Consider the following 16,078-nt stretch of genomic DNA (forward strand, 5'->3'; position numbering starts at 1 on the left):
ACTGAGGCGAGATGGGGAGAAGCTGCCTCTGTTACTTTAGGCAGCTCAAGCGGGGTGTAACTATCTAGGACCTCCTGATTATCATGCAACCCACTTGATAATAACTCTCCACCCATATCAGACACCCCATTGCTTCCCACATGGCCACTTGGCCCACTTGGCCCAGCCATACCCAGGGAAAGGAGATGTTCAGCCAGATCAATCTCTTTAGAGATAACCCCCACAGATAATCCTAAAAAACAATTAATAGTTGTGTGTTTTATATCAACTACATCTTTGGGACCTCCAGGTTGACGTTCCCCTTGCTATCAGGAAAGTCCATATAAAAAAACATTTCACTTGGTTCCCTTGTTTAAACATCCACAACAGTTCATTTGATTCTCTTAGTTGAAAAGGATATATGGCACACGTATACTATAACTAATCACTGGCATTTTAGTTCCACTTACTTCAAAGAAAATATAAGATGAGGAATCCAGCTGTGTACGACAAAGGAAGACATCAGTACAGAATGAAAAAAGGACTAGAAGCCAAGAGAGTAGGCCTAGCCCAGCCTCGTCCAGATGCGGACGAGTGCAGATGGGCCAGTGCGCATTCAGTCCTGCTTGAGTCCCACGTCGATTTTACGGTGTTTACGGCCCATTCTACAGGCCGGTCCACCCCAGCAAGAGGATCATGAAGCAGCGATTCAGGCAGCACACGGCCCGGTTTTGGCATCCCATGCTGCATCCCATGCTGCAAGAGTCCTGCGCCGATTTTACGGCGTGCCCGGCCCCTCCTCCATGCAGATGCAGGCTGGGGGACAGAGTCCTACCCCAGCAAAAAGATCAGGCAGCAGTGTTGCAGGAAGCACACAGCTCGGTTTTGGCCAACTCAAGATAAGTTCAACTTCATTTGGTCATATTAATATAGACCACAAAAGTAAAATACAGTTGCGTACAGCAAAGCACAGTAAAAACTGTGGAAATTCAAACAAATCCTTAAATACAGATAAAATCAAAATGCAGATAAAACACAATCTCCAAGTACAAAACATGAGATATCATCACTATAAAAACCTACCTACAGACTTCTAAAACAGAAGGACAAGCAATTGAAAAGTGGGTCTAAATAACATGTTACATCTCACAAAGAGATTATATTCAGAACATAAGACATATTTCATCTTTGTACTGAAATTACAGTAAGTACAGTGCATTACAACAATACAAGAAGGTCTAGGAAGAAAGAATGCTATGCAAACAAATGATGGCCGGAATGCTGAATAAATCATACATTCACCCCAGTCAAGAGATCTGGGGTACATCAATCAAGCAAGCCTGGCTGATGAAGGGTAATACCCACAAACTGGTCCCAGGATGCTTGTTTCCAGTCAAGGGAGGACATGTCTTGGCAGTTCGGTCTGGACTGTTCCCATGAGGCACAGGGTCAAGACTGATTTGCATATGGCTGGGTCTAAACTGGGATGGCATGGTGAGTAAAAGAACAATGGATTTAACCCAGATATCTTGAATGGGGTGAATGTATGATTTATTCAGCATTCCGTCCATTATTTGTTTGCGTAGCACTAGACAGAAAAAATGGCACGGGCGAAAATGCATCTAAAACCAAAACATGCAAAAGGCAAACAGTTGAATGGAGGACTAACCAAGCAGGACTAACCTAGTAACAGTAGTCATCATGATATATTGTTTCTCAGAGGTTAAGCTACCAGAACTCAGTTACTTTTAATGGAATATGCATTGTCATTTGAGATGTCAACAGTGATATCATCAGTGATGTCACTGACAATGTAATATGTGATGTCATCAGCGGTGCATTGCGGGGTCACAAGTTTTAGTTAGCTCAGCTAACTATAACAGCTGAATTTCTTAGGTTTTGTACAAGTGAAATGTCAGCCTAACTATAACTTCCCTGTAACCTTTGGTTCTTTCATTGAATTTCTAAGGGTTTCTAAATGCTAATACCTAACTGTAACATCCCTGAAATCTGTGTTTTTTTCTGTGAATTTCTAAGGTTTTTTAACTAGCAGTTGCTTTTGAAGACTGGTGGAGAAAGAGGGCTGGGCCTCCAACCACCGTTCAGGAATTCTGCTGCGTAGGACTTACAAGAGCTAAAAGGAGGGCTTCTTGGCCACCAAGGCCCCTCAGGAGTAAACTGGACTTCATCTCCCAACCAATAGTGGGCCAGGAGGCGCTTTTGCAGAGAGGTGGGGAAAGGCAGCTGTGGCCTTCGAAGACCTAGCAATCCCACTGTGTCGGACTTACTGGCATTAACAAGAAGGGTAGTTGGCCCCCAGGGACATCCTTGGGGGCTAAATACCCCTCCTAATGCCTCCAGTGAGTCTCACACAGCAGGATTGCTAAATCCCGATACCAGGCCATGCCCACTTTATCCACCGCTCGGCGAATACGTTTACTGGTACGCTCTTGGCTGGAAAATGAGGTCCCCTTGCCTCTTGAGTGGCCTTGGGGGTAAAGTTATGGCTCACCCACTGCTGGTTTGTCAAAAAAGGAATTTCCTTTGGCATGCGCTTAAAGACTCATTAAAGATTATAATCTGTAGACATGCTTGCTTATCTCACTCATGGCAAGTCATACTCAAACCAAAAAATTTAAGGGAATTATAACCATATACCCAAGGTTAACAGTCTGAAGAAGGTTTTTGTTAAAAATTAATAGTTCTTTTTATTCATAATAGTATCATAAAAAACATCAATCATTTAATGCAAAAACATTCATTTGTAATATCTGTGACAGAACATCTTAAATACACACAATTGTATAGTTCATAAAAACATCAAGAGTGAAATTAAAAAAAGAGAGTACATGCACACGACAATACAGTATGTCATTGAAAGGCACACATTCATGATCCCACAATATTAGGGACTAGAATCTGACACTGCAGTACTGAAATGTAGTCTGTATTTCCACCCTTTTCACAGATTATCTTTCAAGTAAGGCCATCGACGAGTTTCAATGGTAAATCTTATAATACCATCTTTATCAAGACTTTATTAATGACTCTCAAATAAATTGGTGTTAACTGGAACCTTTACAATACCTGTATGATAAAACATACATGTCAGCATCTGTGTCTAAATTGGTATTACTGCTTCAATTGGAAATACATTAAAAAACTAATTTTTATAGAAAACATCACAATAAAATGGATGTGTTTAGTGCCTGCCCTGTCCATAACTGATGGCTACCCTGACAAGATAGTTTCTATGAACAGTAGAAGGCTAATACATCAAGATGGGATCTACCCATCAATATACAGTCTACATACTATCCTAGAAAGCTAAATATTTCACCTGGGTACACCCTCTCCCGGGCACAGCAATTATAGTTCCCTTTGATCTTAATGGCACTATCAGCCTGCAATATTAACACACTATCCTTCTTTCATAATCACAAACTCACCCATTCTGGACAAAATTCAATTTAAATTTATATAATTCATATTGCCTCAACTTTTTATAATAGGAAGAGGATAATCTGCTTAAAAAGTGTTGGAGTGCAAGTTCAGGGATGAAACCTCAGTCCTCCTCACACATTATATCTTCGCTCAAGTCACAGGGCATATCTACAACACAATTGCAACAGAATTACCCTGATTGAGATTGAGACAGGAGACCTTCCACCTATTTGACCGAAAGTTTCATATTTCTCACCTAATTATTGCCGGTTTCAAGCTCCCACTACGGTTTATTGTGTTGGGGCTTCGGAGCTCAAATAGTGCATTGGTTCTCAGCACTAAGTATGCAGCGATTCTATGGAGAGGTTAAGGGACATGATATTAAAAATCTACGAGCCTCTCCTCTTACTATAGCCCATCTCTCGTTTTAAATCCGGGAGTTGTTGAGATACCATATTATTAGAACCTCTCAGGTTCACTCTTAATCTGTCTTTGCTTTACTTGAATATTGGCGTTACCCTTTTTAAATTCGGGTCGGGGAAGAAAGAGAAAATTATGTATATTTCGAAGGCATTTTTAATTTTCCCTGCTCCTCATCAAAACTTTCGACTAATATTGCCCGCTGTTATATTTGTCAGAACACCTGCGCTGTATTGGAGTACTTGTAGGACTTCTAGTAGTATCGCCCTAGTTAACGTATGCTCAACTACCAATTTTCTCTTTTTTAAAGATTTATCGGCCTCCCACCCGGGACACCTTCCCCCAGTATTATAATTCCTCCCCACATCTAAGTTAAGGACTACTCCTTCTGTCAGCCCTCTGTTGCTTGCTTTTGTGTACTTACTATTTTGCGTGCTGGCGCGTCTGATCACTCATACAATCTCATTCGTGTTGAAGTGAGTTTCGGGTTAAAAATGCTTTTATGTACTAAAGTGGAAGCCTCACCTGTTCTGTCAGGGTGATTTACGACCCTATTATATGCAAATGAGCAAAAGACAAACCAGTGATTTGTGGTCAGCCGATGATTTATGGCTGATGATTTATGATACCCACGCAGAATGATTTGTGATAACAAAATGATGACAGATTTGTGACCAAATGATTTATGACAGCCCAATGATTTATGACCATGAATTATGGCGGCTGATTTATGATGATCATGCAAAGCGTTTTATGACAACAAGATGATGACTGATTTGTGACAGAATGATTTATGATACCCGATGAATTATGACCCACGATTTATGATGACCAAATGACATTGAGCAATAACCAATTGTGATAATGTATGATAATGATTTATGACCCCGGCTTGAGAAGGTATCTAGTGGAGTTGGACAAATATTACGTATATCATGAGTAATAAAACTGCGGTCAACAACCACCACAAAAACAATGTCTGTTGGCTGTGTGTAGTAATACATGTACACGGGTATAGTACGGTTCCGGGAATAGGCGCAGTGCGGCCGTTAATAATCTACCTACTAGATCCACCATATTGTAATGTACCTTGCTGTTCTTTCTCGTAATTGGGATAACCATGTTATAATCTCATTGCTCATTAGACCTGCATTGGAGAGGCGGTTCTTAGTCTCTTGTGGTTCCTTTCCTAACTATGAGGTTCCATGTTATACCTTGAATATGTTAATATGGACAATTTTAAAACGTTCAGTTTTTCAGAGGATCAATTTCACAAACTAATCAACCAAAATCCTCGTAATCACCCACTGCTGGGCCACCCCTGAATAGTCTTAGAAATTTATGATTGGGGTACTCCATTGTCCAGTTAAATGACACTGTGAATGACGTCTGCACATGACCATTCACAGGATCCAAAAAAGGATGACGAGAAACAAAGGTTGCGCTTAGACATTTACAAATACTGGAACAATGAAGAAATAGCAGTGATAAACTCCCCAAGTAAATTCAGAAGTCAGGATTTTGAACCAGATCAGTTACAGTTCAGTGGAGAGCTGGTCTTGCTTCTTCAATAAACCGGTCTAACCATCTGAAGGCTGTTCATATTTTTTCCATTGTTGATGTGGAAATTCCTGCCACTTATGCCATGCTTGTCTAAAATGGGGTCAAATCTTCATCTAAAGGATTCTCTGAACCAAAGCACTTGGCAAGCTAACTGCTAACATATCAAACCTAGACTGTACCCAACCCCTGACTCTCCATGTAATAGAGGACATCAGAACAGCCATGCATTAACGCAAACATCGGGCAGAGCCTGGCGTAAAAGATGCATCATGCCATCACCCACCATTGATGTGAACTTCTACAGCATGCGGGGGATGGTGGCGAGGCCGGCGGAGCGGAGCAGACGGTTGGGGGTGTAAGTGAGTCGTCTTTTGAGGTAAGCTGGTCCGGTGTTGTAGAGTGCCATGTGTGCGTGTGTGAGGAGCTTGAAGGTGATCCTCTTTTTGAAAAGGAGCCAGAGCAGGTCTCTCAGGTGGCGGGTGATGTGGCTGTGGCGAGGGATGTCGGGATGTCGGGGATCAGGTATGCTGAGGCGTTTTGAATGCGTTGAAATCATTTCAGGAGTTTGGCCGAGGCTCCTGCGTAGACGGCGTTTCCGTAGTCCAGCCTGCTGCTGATGAGGGCCTGTGTGACCGTTATTCTTGTTTCTGTGGGGATCCACCTGTAGATCTTGCGGAGCATGCAGAGCGTGTTGAAGCAGGAGGACGAGACGGCGTTGACCTGCTTTGTCATAGAGAGAGAAGAGTCGAGGATGAACCCCAGGTTGCGTGCGTGTTCGGTAGGTGTTGGAGCTGTTCCCAGTGTGGTCGACTACCAGAAGTCATCCCAGGCCGAGGGGGTGGAGTAGAGGATGAGGACTTCCGTCTTGTCTGAGTTTAGCTTCAGTCGGCTGTTCTTCATCCACTCTGCAACGGCTTTCATCCCTTCGTGGAGGTAGGTTTTGGCGGTGAGGGGCTCGTTGGTGAGGGAGATAATCCGCTGGGTGTCGTCGACGTAGCAGATGATGTTAAGGTCATGCAGTCGGGCGACGTGGGCGAGCAGTGCCATGAAGATGTTGAACATGTCGGGCTGAGAGATGAGCCCTGGAGTACGCCGCAGATGATATCTGTGGCTTCGGAGCGCAAAGGGGGAGGCAGACGCTCTGGGTTCCGCCGGAGAGGAAGGAGGTGGTCCAGTCTCGAGCCTTGTCTCGGATCCCAGTGGAGGCATGTGTGTAGGGTGCGGTGGTAGACAGTGTCGAAGGCAGCTGACAGGTCCAGGAGGATGAGGGCCGTGGTTTTGCCGTTGTCCAGCATGGCCTTGATGTCATTGGTGTCGGCGATGAGGGCAGTTTTGGTGCTGTGGTTGCTGCAGAACCCGGACTGGGATGGGTCCAGGATTCTGTTCTCCTCGAGGTAGCGGGTCAGTTGTCTGTTGAGGGTCTTCTCGATGACCTTCGCTGGGAACGGGAGACGGGAGATGGGCCGGTGGTTTTTGAGGTCCTTGGGGTCAGTCTTGGGTTTTTTGAGTAAGCCGTTGATCTCGGCGTGCTTCCAGCTCTCCGGGAAGGTCGCTGTCTCGAAGGAGATGTTGTTGGTTTTGTGGAGATGGGGTGCAATGGTGGTGCAGGCTTTCTTGAAGATCAGCAAGGGACCCTCGTCTGGGCATACCCATCCCACTTAGGGTGAAAAGTGTGACTGCAACAAATGATGGACGGAATGCTGAATGATTCAAACATTCTCCCCCAGTCAAGAGATCTGGGTAAATCCATCTTTTTTTGTCCACTACGCCACCCCAGTTCGGACCCAGCCATATGCAAATCAGTCTTGACACTGGGCCTTATGGGAACAGTCCAGACAGAACTGCCAAGCCAGGTCCTCCCTGGACTGGAAACAAGCATCCTGGGACCAGTTTCAGGGTATGTCACCCTTCATCAGCCAGGCTAGCTTGAATCCAGTGGCACAGTGAGCAATGGACCCACGTCTGGGCATACCAATCCAACTTAGGACAAAAAGTGTGACTGCAACAAATGATGGACAGAATGCTGAATGATTTAAACATTCTCCCCCAGTCAAGAGATCTGGGTTGGATCCATCTTTTTTTGCCCACTATGCCGCCCCAGTTTTGACCCAGCCATATGCAAATCAGTATTGACCATGTGTCTAATGGGAACAGTCTAGACCGAACCGCCATGCCAGGTTCGCCCTGGACTGGAAACAAGCATCCTGGGACTGGTTTCAGGGTATGTCACCCTTTATTAGCCAGGCTAGCTTGAATTCAGTGCCACAGTGAGCAAGGGACCCATGTCTGTGCAAACCCATCCCACTTAGGGTGAAAAATGCGTCTGCAACAAATGATGGACGGAATGCTAAATGATTCAAACATTCTCCCCCATTCAAGAGATCTGGGTTATATCCATCTTTTTTTGCCCACTATGCCACCTCAATTTGGACCCAGCCCAACATGTGCAAATCAGTCTTGACCCTGTGCCTCATGGGAACAGTCGAGTTCGAACTGGCAAGCCAGGTCCTCCTTGGACCAGAAACAAGCATCCTGGGACCGGTTTCAGGCTATGTCACCCTTCATCAGCCATGCTAGCTTCAATCCAGTGGCTCAGTGAGCACGGGACCCACGTCTGAGAATATCCATCCCATTTAGGGCAAAAAGTGTGACTGCAACAAATGATGGACGGAATGCTGAATGATTCCAAAATCCTCCCCCAGTCAAGAGATCTCGGTTAAATCCATCGTTTTTTTTCCAACTATGCCACCCCAGTTTGGACCCAGCCATATGCAAATCAGTCTTGACCTTGTGCCTCATGGGAACAGTCCAGACAGAACTGCCAAACCAGGTCCTCCCTGGACTGGAAACAAGCATCCTTGGACTGGTTTCAGGGTATGTCACCCTTCTTCAGCCAGGCTAGCTGAATCCAGTGGCAGAGTGAGCAAGGGACCCACGTCTGGGAATACCCATCCCACTTAGGGCAAAAAGTGTGACTGCAACAAATGATGGACAGAATGCTGAATGATTCCAAAATCCTCCCCCAGTCAAGAGATCTGGGTTAAATCCATCGTTTTTTCACCCACTACACCACCCCAGTTTGGACCCAGCAATATGCAAATCAGTCTTGACCTTGTACCTCATCGGAACAGTCCAGACCAAACTGCCAAGCCAGGTCCTCCCTGGCCTGGAAACAAGCATCCTTGGACCGATTTCAGGGTATTTCACCCTTATTCAGCCAGGCTAGCTGAATCCAGTGGCAGAATGAGCAAGAGACCCACGTCTGGGCATACCACCCCACTTAGGGCAATAAGTGTAACTGCAACAAATGTTGGACTGAATGCTGAATGATTCAAACATTCTCCCCCAGTCAAGAGATCTGGGTTAAATCTATATTTTTTTGCCCACTACGCCACCCCAGTTTGGACCCAGCCGTATGCAAATCAGTCTTGACCCTGTGCCTCATAGAAACAGTCCAGACCGAACTACCAAGCCTGGTCCTCCCTGGACCAGAAATTAGCATCCTGGGATCAGTTTCAGGGTATGTCACCCTTCATCAGCCAGGCTAGCTTGAATCCAGTGGCACAGTGAGCAACGGACCCACGTCTGGGCATACCCATCCCACTTAGGGTGAAAAGTGTGATTGCAAAAAATGCTGCGCAATGGTGTGCGCAGATTTATGGTGACCGGTGGAGAAATGCCACTTTTAGAAGTTACAAAGGGGTTGGAAGCGCACTCACTATTCTTGCTTGTCAATCAAGTTCAAACAAATTTAAGATCAATCTTACATAGGTGCTGCAGCGTCGCACTTGCTGCCTCTCAAGTGCTGAAAAACATAAACTCAAAACGGACCGCAAAGGGTGGCAGGGCACGCTGCGCACTGTGCTTATTGAGTCCTCGGGGACTCTGTACTTAAATATTCAATGTCATACAATGGGTCATTCAAGTGTAATTATTAAATCAAATAATATCCCAGAAAGATATACGTGGACTTATGAATATACTTTTATGTCTCTCCTTATAATCAAAACAAATAGATTAATTTCTTCATAGAAATCAAATATGACAAGTACAAATAAAAAAATACACGTTCATTACAGCACGCTAAACATTCAAATACAGTTATAGTACACGTTTTCTGATAGAAGATCAGAACACGACAATTTTTTGCATAAAATTTTTTTGCAATGCCCGATGCATTTCGGGACGTTGGAGTCCCTTCCTCAGGGGCAATCTGAAAAAACAAAATACGACTGATCAAGGTCTCTAATATTATTGTTCATGATGAACAAGTAAATGCTTAATTATTCAAACTCAATTGGCACCATGTGCCGGTCTGTACATTGTGTTGTTACAAATGGTGTGCTTGCATTTACGAGATATTGCACGTGGACCAGATATAGTAGTGTCACTACATTGATGACCAAACAGTGCTAAATGTGGATTAATAGTGATAAACCAATCCAAAGCAATGCACCATAAATTAATAAAGAATAAGGTGATGGGTGCCTTAGGGTAAGAAAAAAAAAAAGGTGTGCACCTCATGTGACTACTCTCAAAATGAAACGAAACTCTAAAGAAATAGTGAGAATTGCAAAACGTGCAAGGATCACAAAGAAATGAGAGAATTCCTGATACCTGGCTGAGCGCTGCTACAAACCAACTGAACCATCACGGAATAATTCCAACACTTAAAAAACTCATGATGAGAGAACTCTACATGAGAAGTATACAAGACTCGTCCCATACCTGATAATTAGAGTCAATTAACTTCCTGAACAATGTCCAAAAAAGATCTTCCCAGTAAGAGTGGGTGCTTCGAGGACAGTCAAGAATACTGTGCTGCCACTGCATAAATGAAACAAGATCCTCCATAAGATCTCACGATATACTGCTACCAGAAACCACTAATTAAATTCAAGAATATAAATGCAACCCTAGTGCAATGATATTGTTAAAAACACTTAGCGGCGCGACTGACGCCGAGCTGATAACCACTCAACTCGCCCAATGAGCTGTTCTGCGTGGAGAGTACGGCCAATTCCAAAAAGCTCTAAAGGGATAGGGCAAAACTGTTAAGATAATGTCCCATCGCTATCAAACGCGACATACGCCATGCCACGGCGAGCGATAGTTCCTCACCCTCCTGATTGCATCCGTCCCGTTTCCGACTAAGTGTTCCGCTACATGCTGCCTGCAACGAAGTTTCTCGGGGAGCAGTCTGTTCCCGGCTTAAATTAACGCTGTAGACATCGACATGAAAACTGGACTAGTTTAAAAGTTGGCATTTCTGCGTGCTATGTGTCTGCCTGCCTGAAGTGAATTGCATGTCTGGCTTGTGAGTGACAGGTGCTGAGAGGTGTGGTTAGCTCCTGGAGGGGCTGGGTGAGTCAACACTAGGTTGAATGGGACACCTGGGCTAAGAGTAGTGTGAGGGGTAATCCCCTGACTCTGAATAGATTGATGTCTTCCCTAGTAAATGCTGGCTCCACCCCCCCTGTGGTGTGTCTGATGACCAGACCCACCTGACAAAGTTTTAGAGGAGCTTTCAAAATAAAATGCTCCAATTCTCCCCTGAACCAGTTACAACTGGTTCCCCCATGTCTGCACTTTAGACAAAGGAATTGGGGATATAAATATAGGGGCTATGACTCCATGAGGCTGTTCAGTTCAGCTCCTGTTCTTGTGCTGTGCTGGGGGCTTGCAGCTCCTGGGAACTAGGAGGAACCGCCATGAGGGCTTGCCTCCCTGCTGGAGGGCCATGTGTGCTGGCCTCCCTGGGCCCAGCTGTGCCCCCAGAAACTTTGCTTGGTGACCTATTTTTCCCCCTTCTGTTGCAGTCCAGGCTACTAGTGCCTCGTGAGCGCTACATTTAAATTGCCAGCAGAGGAGAGTCTCTGGCACTGGCAGCGTGAGGCTGCAAGGAAATCCCGGCATGTGGGATTCCCCCCTAGGACTATGCTAGTAAAGCAGGAGCTCACCCTGCGCTTTGTTAAGTAGAGCGGGAGCCTACCCCGCTTTATGGATATTTTCGGCGGGAGCCCACCCCGCATTGTGGTGCCTTGACAGCGGGTGCCCACCTAGCATTTGGTTTTATTTGAAAACGGGTGCCTACCCGGCAATTAAGCTTTGTTCTAACACAGGTGCCCACCCCAAATTTGCTTGCAGCCAAAGGGCTGTCGCTCCGTGAGCAGCGACCCGGAAAGGAATCCAGATTGCCAGGAAGTCAGGCATTGTGGGCGGGGCCTCCCCGTGGGGAGGAGAAGAAGCTCTGCATGGAGTAGAAGCCAGGTGGGAGCCCACCCTGCACTCGCGGCCAGCCAAGAAGAGCGACCAGAGTCCTGAGGGCTCTCCCTACCCATCCTTCTTCTACGTGACCAGCATCAGAAAGGAGGAGGAACCTCGTGCTTCCCCACCGCAGACCAGAGAGGAAGGCAACATGGTGAGCAGGTCTCCCATGATTGGGAGGGAGCCCCACTTGAGGCAGAGTCCTTGAGGAGCGGGAGTTTCTCAGACACCACCGAGCCTGCTCCTGCTGCACTGAAGAAGCAGAGGGCAGGAAAGAGGCTGTATGCACCAAGGTGGGGCTCCTGTGGGCTTGGGAGAGCCATGCAGTGCTGACCAGAGGAGAAATTCCCCTGTGCAGGAGCCGTTGAGTGAGGGCTCCAGGAGAGTTGTGCCCATCAAGGCACAGAGTCTGTGCCACCTTCATGAGTGAACAGCAAAACACACAAAATGATGGACGGAATGTTGCGCAATGGCAAAACATTCACCCCCAGTCACAGATCTGGGTTTAATCCATCGTTATTTTGCTCACCAAGCCACCCCAGTTCAGACATGGCCATGTGCAAATCAGTCTTGATCCTGTGCCTCATGAGAACAGTCCAGACCGAACTGCCAAGCCATGTCTTGCCTGGACCGGAATCAAGCATCCTAGGACCGGTTTCTGGCTATCAGCCTTCATCAGCCAGGATGGCTTGACTCCAGTGGCTTAGTGAGCACGGGACCCCATCTGTGCATAACCTTCCCACATAGGGTGAAAAGCAAAACACACAAGATGATGGTTGGAATGTTGCATAAAGGCAAAACATTCATCCCCAGTCACAGATCTGGTTCTAATCCATCGTTATTTTGCTCACCAAGCCACCCCAGTTCAGACATGGCAATATGCAAATCAGTCTTGACCCTGTGCCTCATGGGAACAGTCCAGACCAAACTGCCAAGCCATGTCTTCCCCGGACCGGAATCAAGCATCCTAGGACCGGTTTCTGGCTATCAGCCTTCATCAGCCAGGATAGCTTGACTCCAGTGGCTTAGTTAGCATGGGACCCACGTCTGGGCATACCCTTCCCACATAGGGTGAGCAGCAAAACACACAAGATGATGGATGGAATGTTGCACAATGGCAAAACATTCACCCCCAGCCACAGATCTGGGTTTAATCCATTATTATTTTGCTCACCAAGCCACCCCAGTTCAGACATGGCCATATGCAAATCAGTCTTGACCCTGTACCTCATGGGAACAGTCCAGACCGAACTGCCAACCCATGTCTTCTCTGGACCGGAATCAAGCATCCCAGGACCGGTTTCTGGCTATCAGCCTTTATCAGCCAGGATAGCTTGACTCCAGTGGCTTAGTGAGCACAAGACCCCATTTGGGCATACCCTTCCCACATAGGGTGAACAGCAAAACACACAAGATGCTGGACGGAATGTTGCACAATGGTAAAACATTCACCCCCAGTCACAGATCTGGGTTTAATCCATCGTTATTTTGCTCACCAAGTCACCCCAGTTCAGACATGGCCATATGCAAATCAGTCTTGACCCTGTGCCTCATGGGAACAGTCCAGACGGAACTGCCAAGCCAGGTCTTCCCTGGACTGGAATCAAGCATCCTAGGACTGGTTTCTGACTATCAGCCTTCATCAGCCAGGATAGCTTGACTCCAGTGGCTTTGTGAGCACGGGATCCACCTCTGGGCATACCCTTCCAACATAGGGTGAACAGCAACACACACAAGATGATGGACGGAATGTTGCAGAATGGCAAAACATTCACCCCCAGTCACAGATCTGGGTTTAATCCATTGTTATTTTGCTCACCAAGCCACCCCAGTTCAGACATGGCCATATGCAATTCAGTTGTGACCCTGTACCTCATGGGAACAGTCCAGACCGAACTGCCAAGCCATGTTTTTCCTGGACCGGAATCAAGCATCCTAGGACCGGTTTCTGGCTATCAGCCTTCATCAGCCAGGACAGCTTGACTCCAGTGGCTTAGTGAGCATGGGACCCACGTCTGGGCATACACTTCCCACATAGGGTGAACAGCAAAACACACAAGATGATGGGCGGAATGTTGCACAATGGCAAAACATTCACCCCAGTCACAGATCTGGGTTTAATCCATCTGTATTTTGCTCAACAACCCAACCCCGGTTCAGACATGGCCATATGCAAATCAGTCTTGACCCTGTGCCTCATGAGAACAGTCTAGACCGAACTGCCAAGCCATGTCTTTCCTGGACCGGAATCAAGCATCCTAGGACCGGTTTCTGGCTATCAGCCTTCATCAGCCAGGATAGCTTGACTCCAGTGGATTAGTGAGCACGGGACCCACGTCTTGGCATACCATTCCCACATAGGGTGAACAGCAAAACACACAAGATGATGGCCGGAATGTTGCACAATTGCAAAGCCTTCACCCCCAGTCACAAATCTGGGTTTAATCCATCGTTATTTTGCTCACCAACCCACCCCAGTTCAGACATGGCTATATGCAAATCAGTCTTGACCCTGTGCCTCATGGTAACAGTCCAGACCGTACTTCCAAGCCATGTCTTCCCTAGACCGGAATCAAGCATCCTAGGACTGGTTTCTGGCTATCAACCTTCATCAGCCAGGACAGCTTGACTCCAGTGGTTTAGTGAGCATGGGACCCACGTCAGGGCATACCCTTCCCACATAGGGTGAACAGCAAAACACACAAGATGATGGACGGAATGTTGCACAATGGAAAAACATTCACCCCCAGTCACAGATCTGGGTTTAATCCATCATTATTGTGCCCACCAAGCCACCCCACTTCAGACATGGCCATAGGCAAATCAGTCTTGACCCTGTGCCTCATGGGAACAGTCCAGACCAAACTGCCAAGCTTGGCAGTACGGGCTGGACTGTTCCCATGAGGCACAGGGTCAGACTGATTTGCATATGGCCATGTCTGAACTGGGGTGGTGGAGTGAGCTAAAGAATGGTGATGGATTAAAACCAGATCAGCTTACTGGGGGTGAGTTTTTGATTTGCTCAAACGCTCCATCCATCATCCCCTTTGGTATCACCTTCATGCATTGCCCAGCCTGGTAGAGGACCGCTCCCTCGTTGGGGGTGATTTTTGGTTCAAGGAGCCCAGAGCAGGGCCCTACAGCCCAGTGGCACCTCTAGGGTCGGGGCGGTCGCGGAGGAGAGCGGGCCCCCCTATGTTGTGCAGGTTTGGTTAGAGAGTCTCCAAGAGGGGCTTCTTGAGTGGCACATTGTGTTTGAGGGCCCAGAGGGGCCCATGCATTTTCCAGTGTTGGCCACATTTCTTTACAGCTGCGCAGCACCTGCGCAGGCAGCTGAAACATTGGTGCATTGATTGGTAGGGCCCCCCTGAGGGGTCCAGAGGTACTGTGGTGCCAGTGATGTTCCCAGCACATGGACGAGTCCCAGGAGGGGACCCACGAGGGTTTATATGTTTGCTTAAGGCATAAAAAGGGGTATTTGCACACATTAGCAGATCAGCACAAAATATTAAAAGGAGTGTAAATACCAATTAAAACAGAAGGAATCTGAGGAGTCAGTGTATCAAGATTATGTGTTGATACTAGAAGGTGAAGGACAAAAAACACATGGGTTGAGAAGGGACAGGACCAAGAGAGTGCCATATCCTTACATCAAAATAAATGTTCAAGAAGTAAGGATAATAGAAGACACAGGTTCTTCCTATACCTTGGTAGGAGAGGAAGAGTTCGGAAAGCAAGAGTGCATGGATGTGCTGGGGAAATTTGAAGCTGAATCGACATTTGAAAAAAGTGTACCCAATGTGTTTTTTATATTTATGTATCTCACAAGCAGCAACGGGTGTGTGGCAAAGGATGTGCTCTGCCTATTTGATTACGAGGAGCAAGGAAAACTTAATGTGATGTTAGACCTGAATCATTGTGATGAAGTGTGATCTGATCACATATGTATTTATTCAACAAGGTGGGAGTTGGATGGATGAAGTAGCTAAAAAGCTTCTGAGAGATATTGAATGATAGTCTAGGAAAGTTCAAAGGATTAACCATAATGGTTTTGAAGGAAGATACTAAACTGGTGGTACATACATTTTGGAAGGTGCCTGTTGGACCTTGCCCTATTTGCAGGGTTATCCCCAAACATTTTGCCTTCTTCCTCGTATTTTTCTGACCTGTTTATGTTGGCTTTAGGACGACTCTGGGTACTTTACTATTACTAAACAATGCTATAGGGCATTTGATCTCTGTCTTAATTATATTGGTGATTGGTTTATACATGATTGGCTTATTTAATTACCTAGTAAGTTCCTAGTAAAGCACACCAGTTATGCCCAGGGCCTGTAAATCAAATGCTACTAGTAGGCCTGCAGCACTGAGTGTGCCACCTACAGGAGTAGCTCTGCAAATGTCA

This window comes from Lissotriton helveticus, chromosome 2_2 (assembly GCF_964261635.1).
Source record: "Lissotriton helveticus chromosome 2_2, aLisHel1.1, whole genome shotgun sequence".
Taxonomy (NCBI): domain Eukaryota; kingdom Metazoa; phylum Chordata; class Amphibia; order Caudata; family Salamandridae; genus Lissotriton; species Lissotriton helveticus.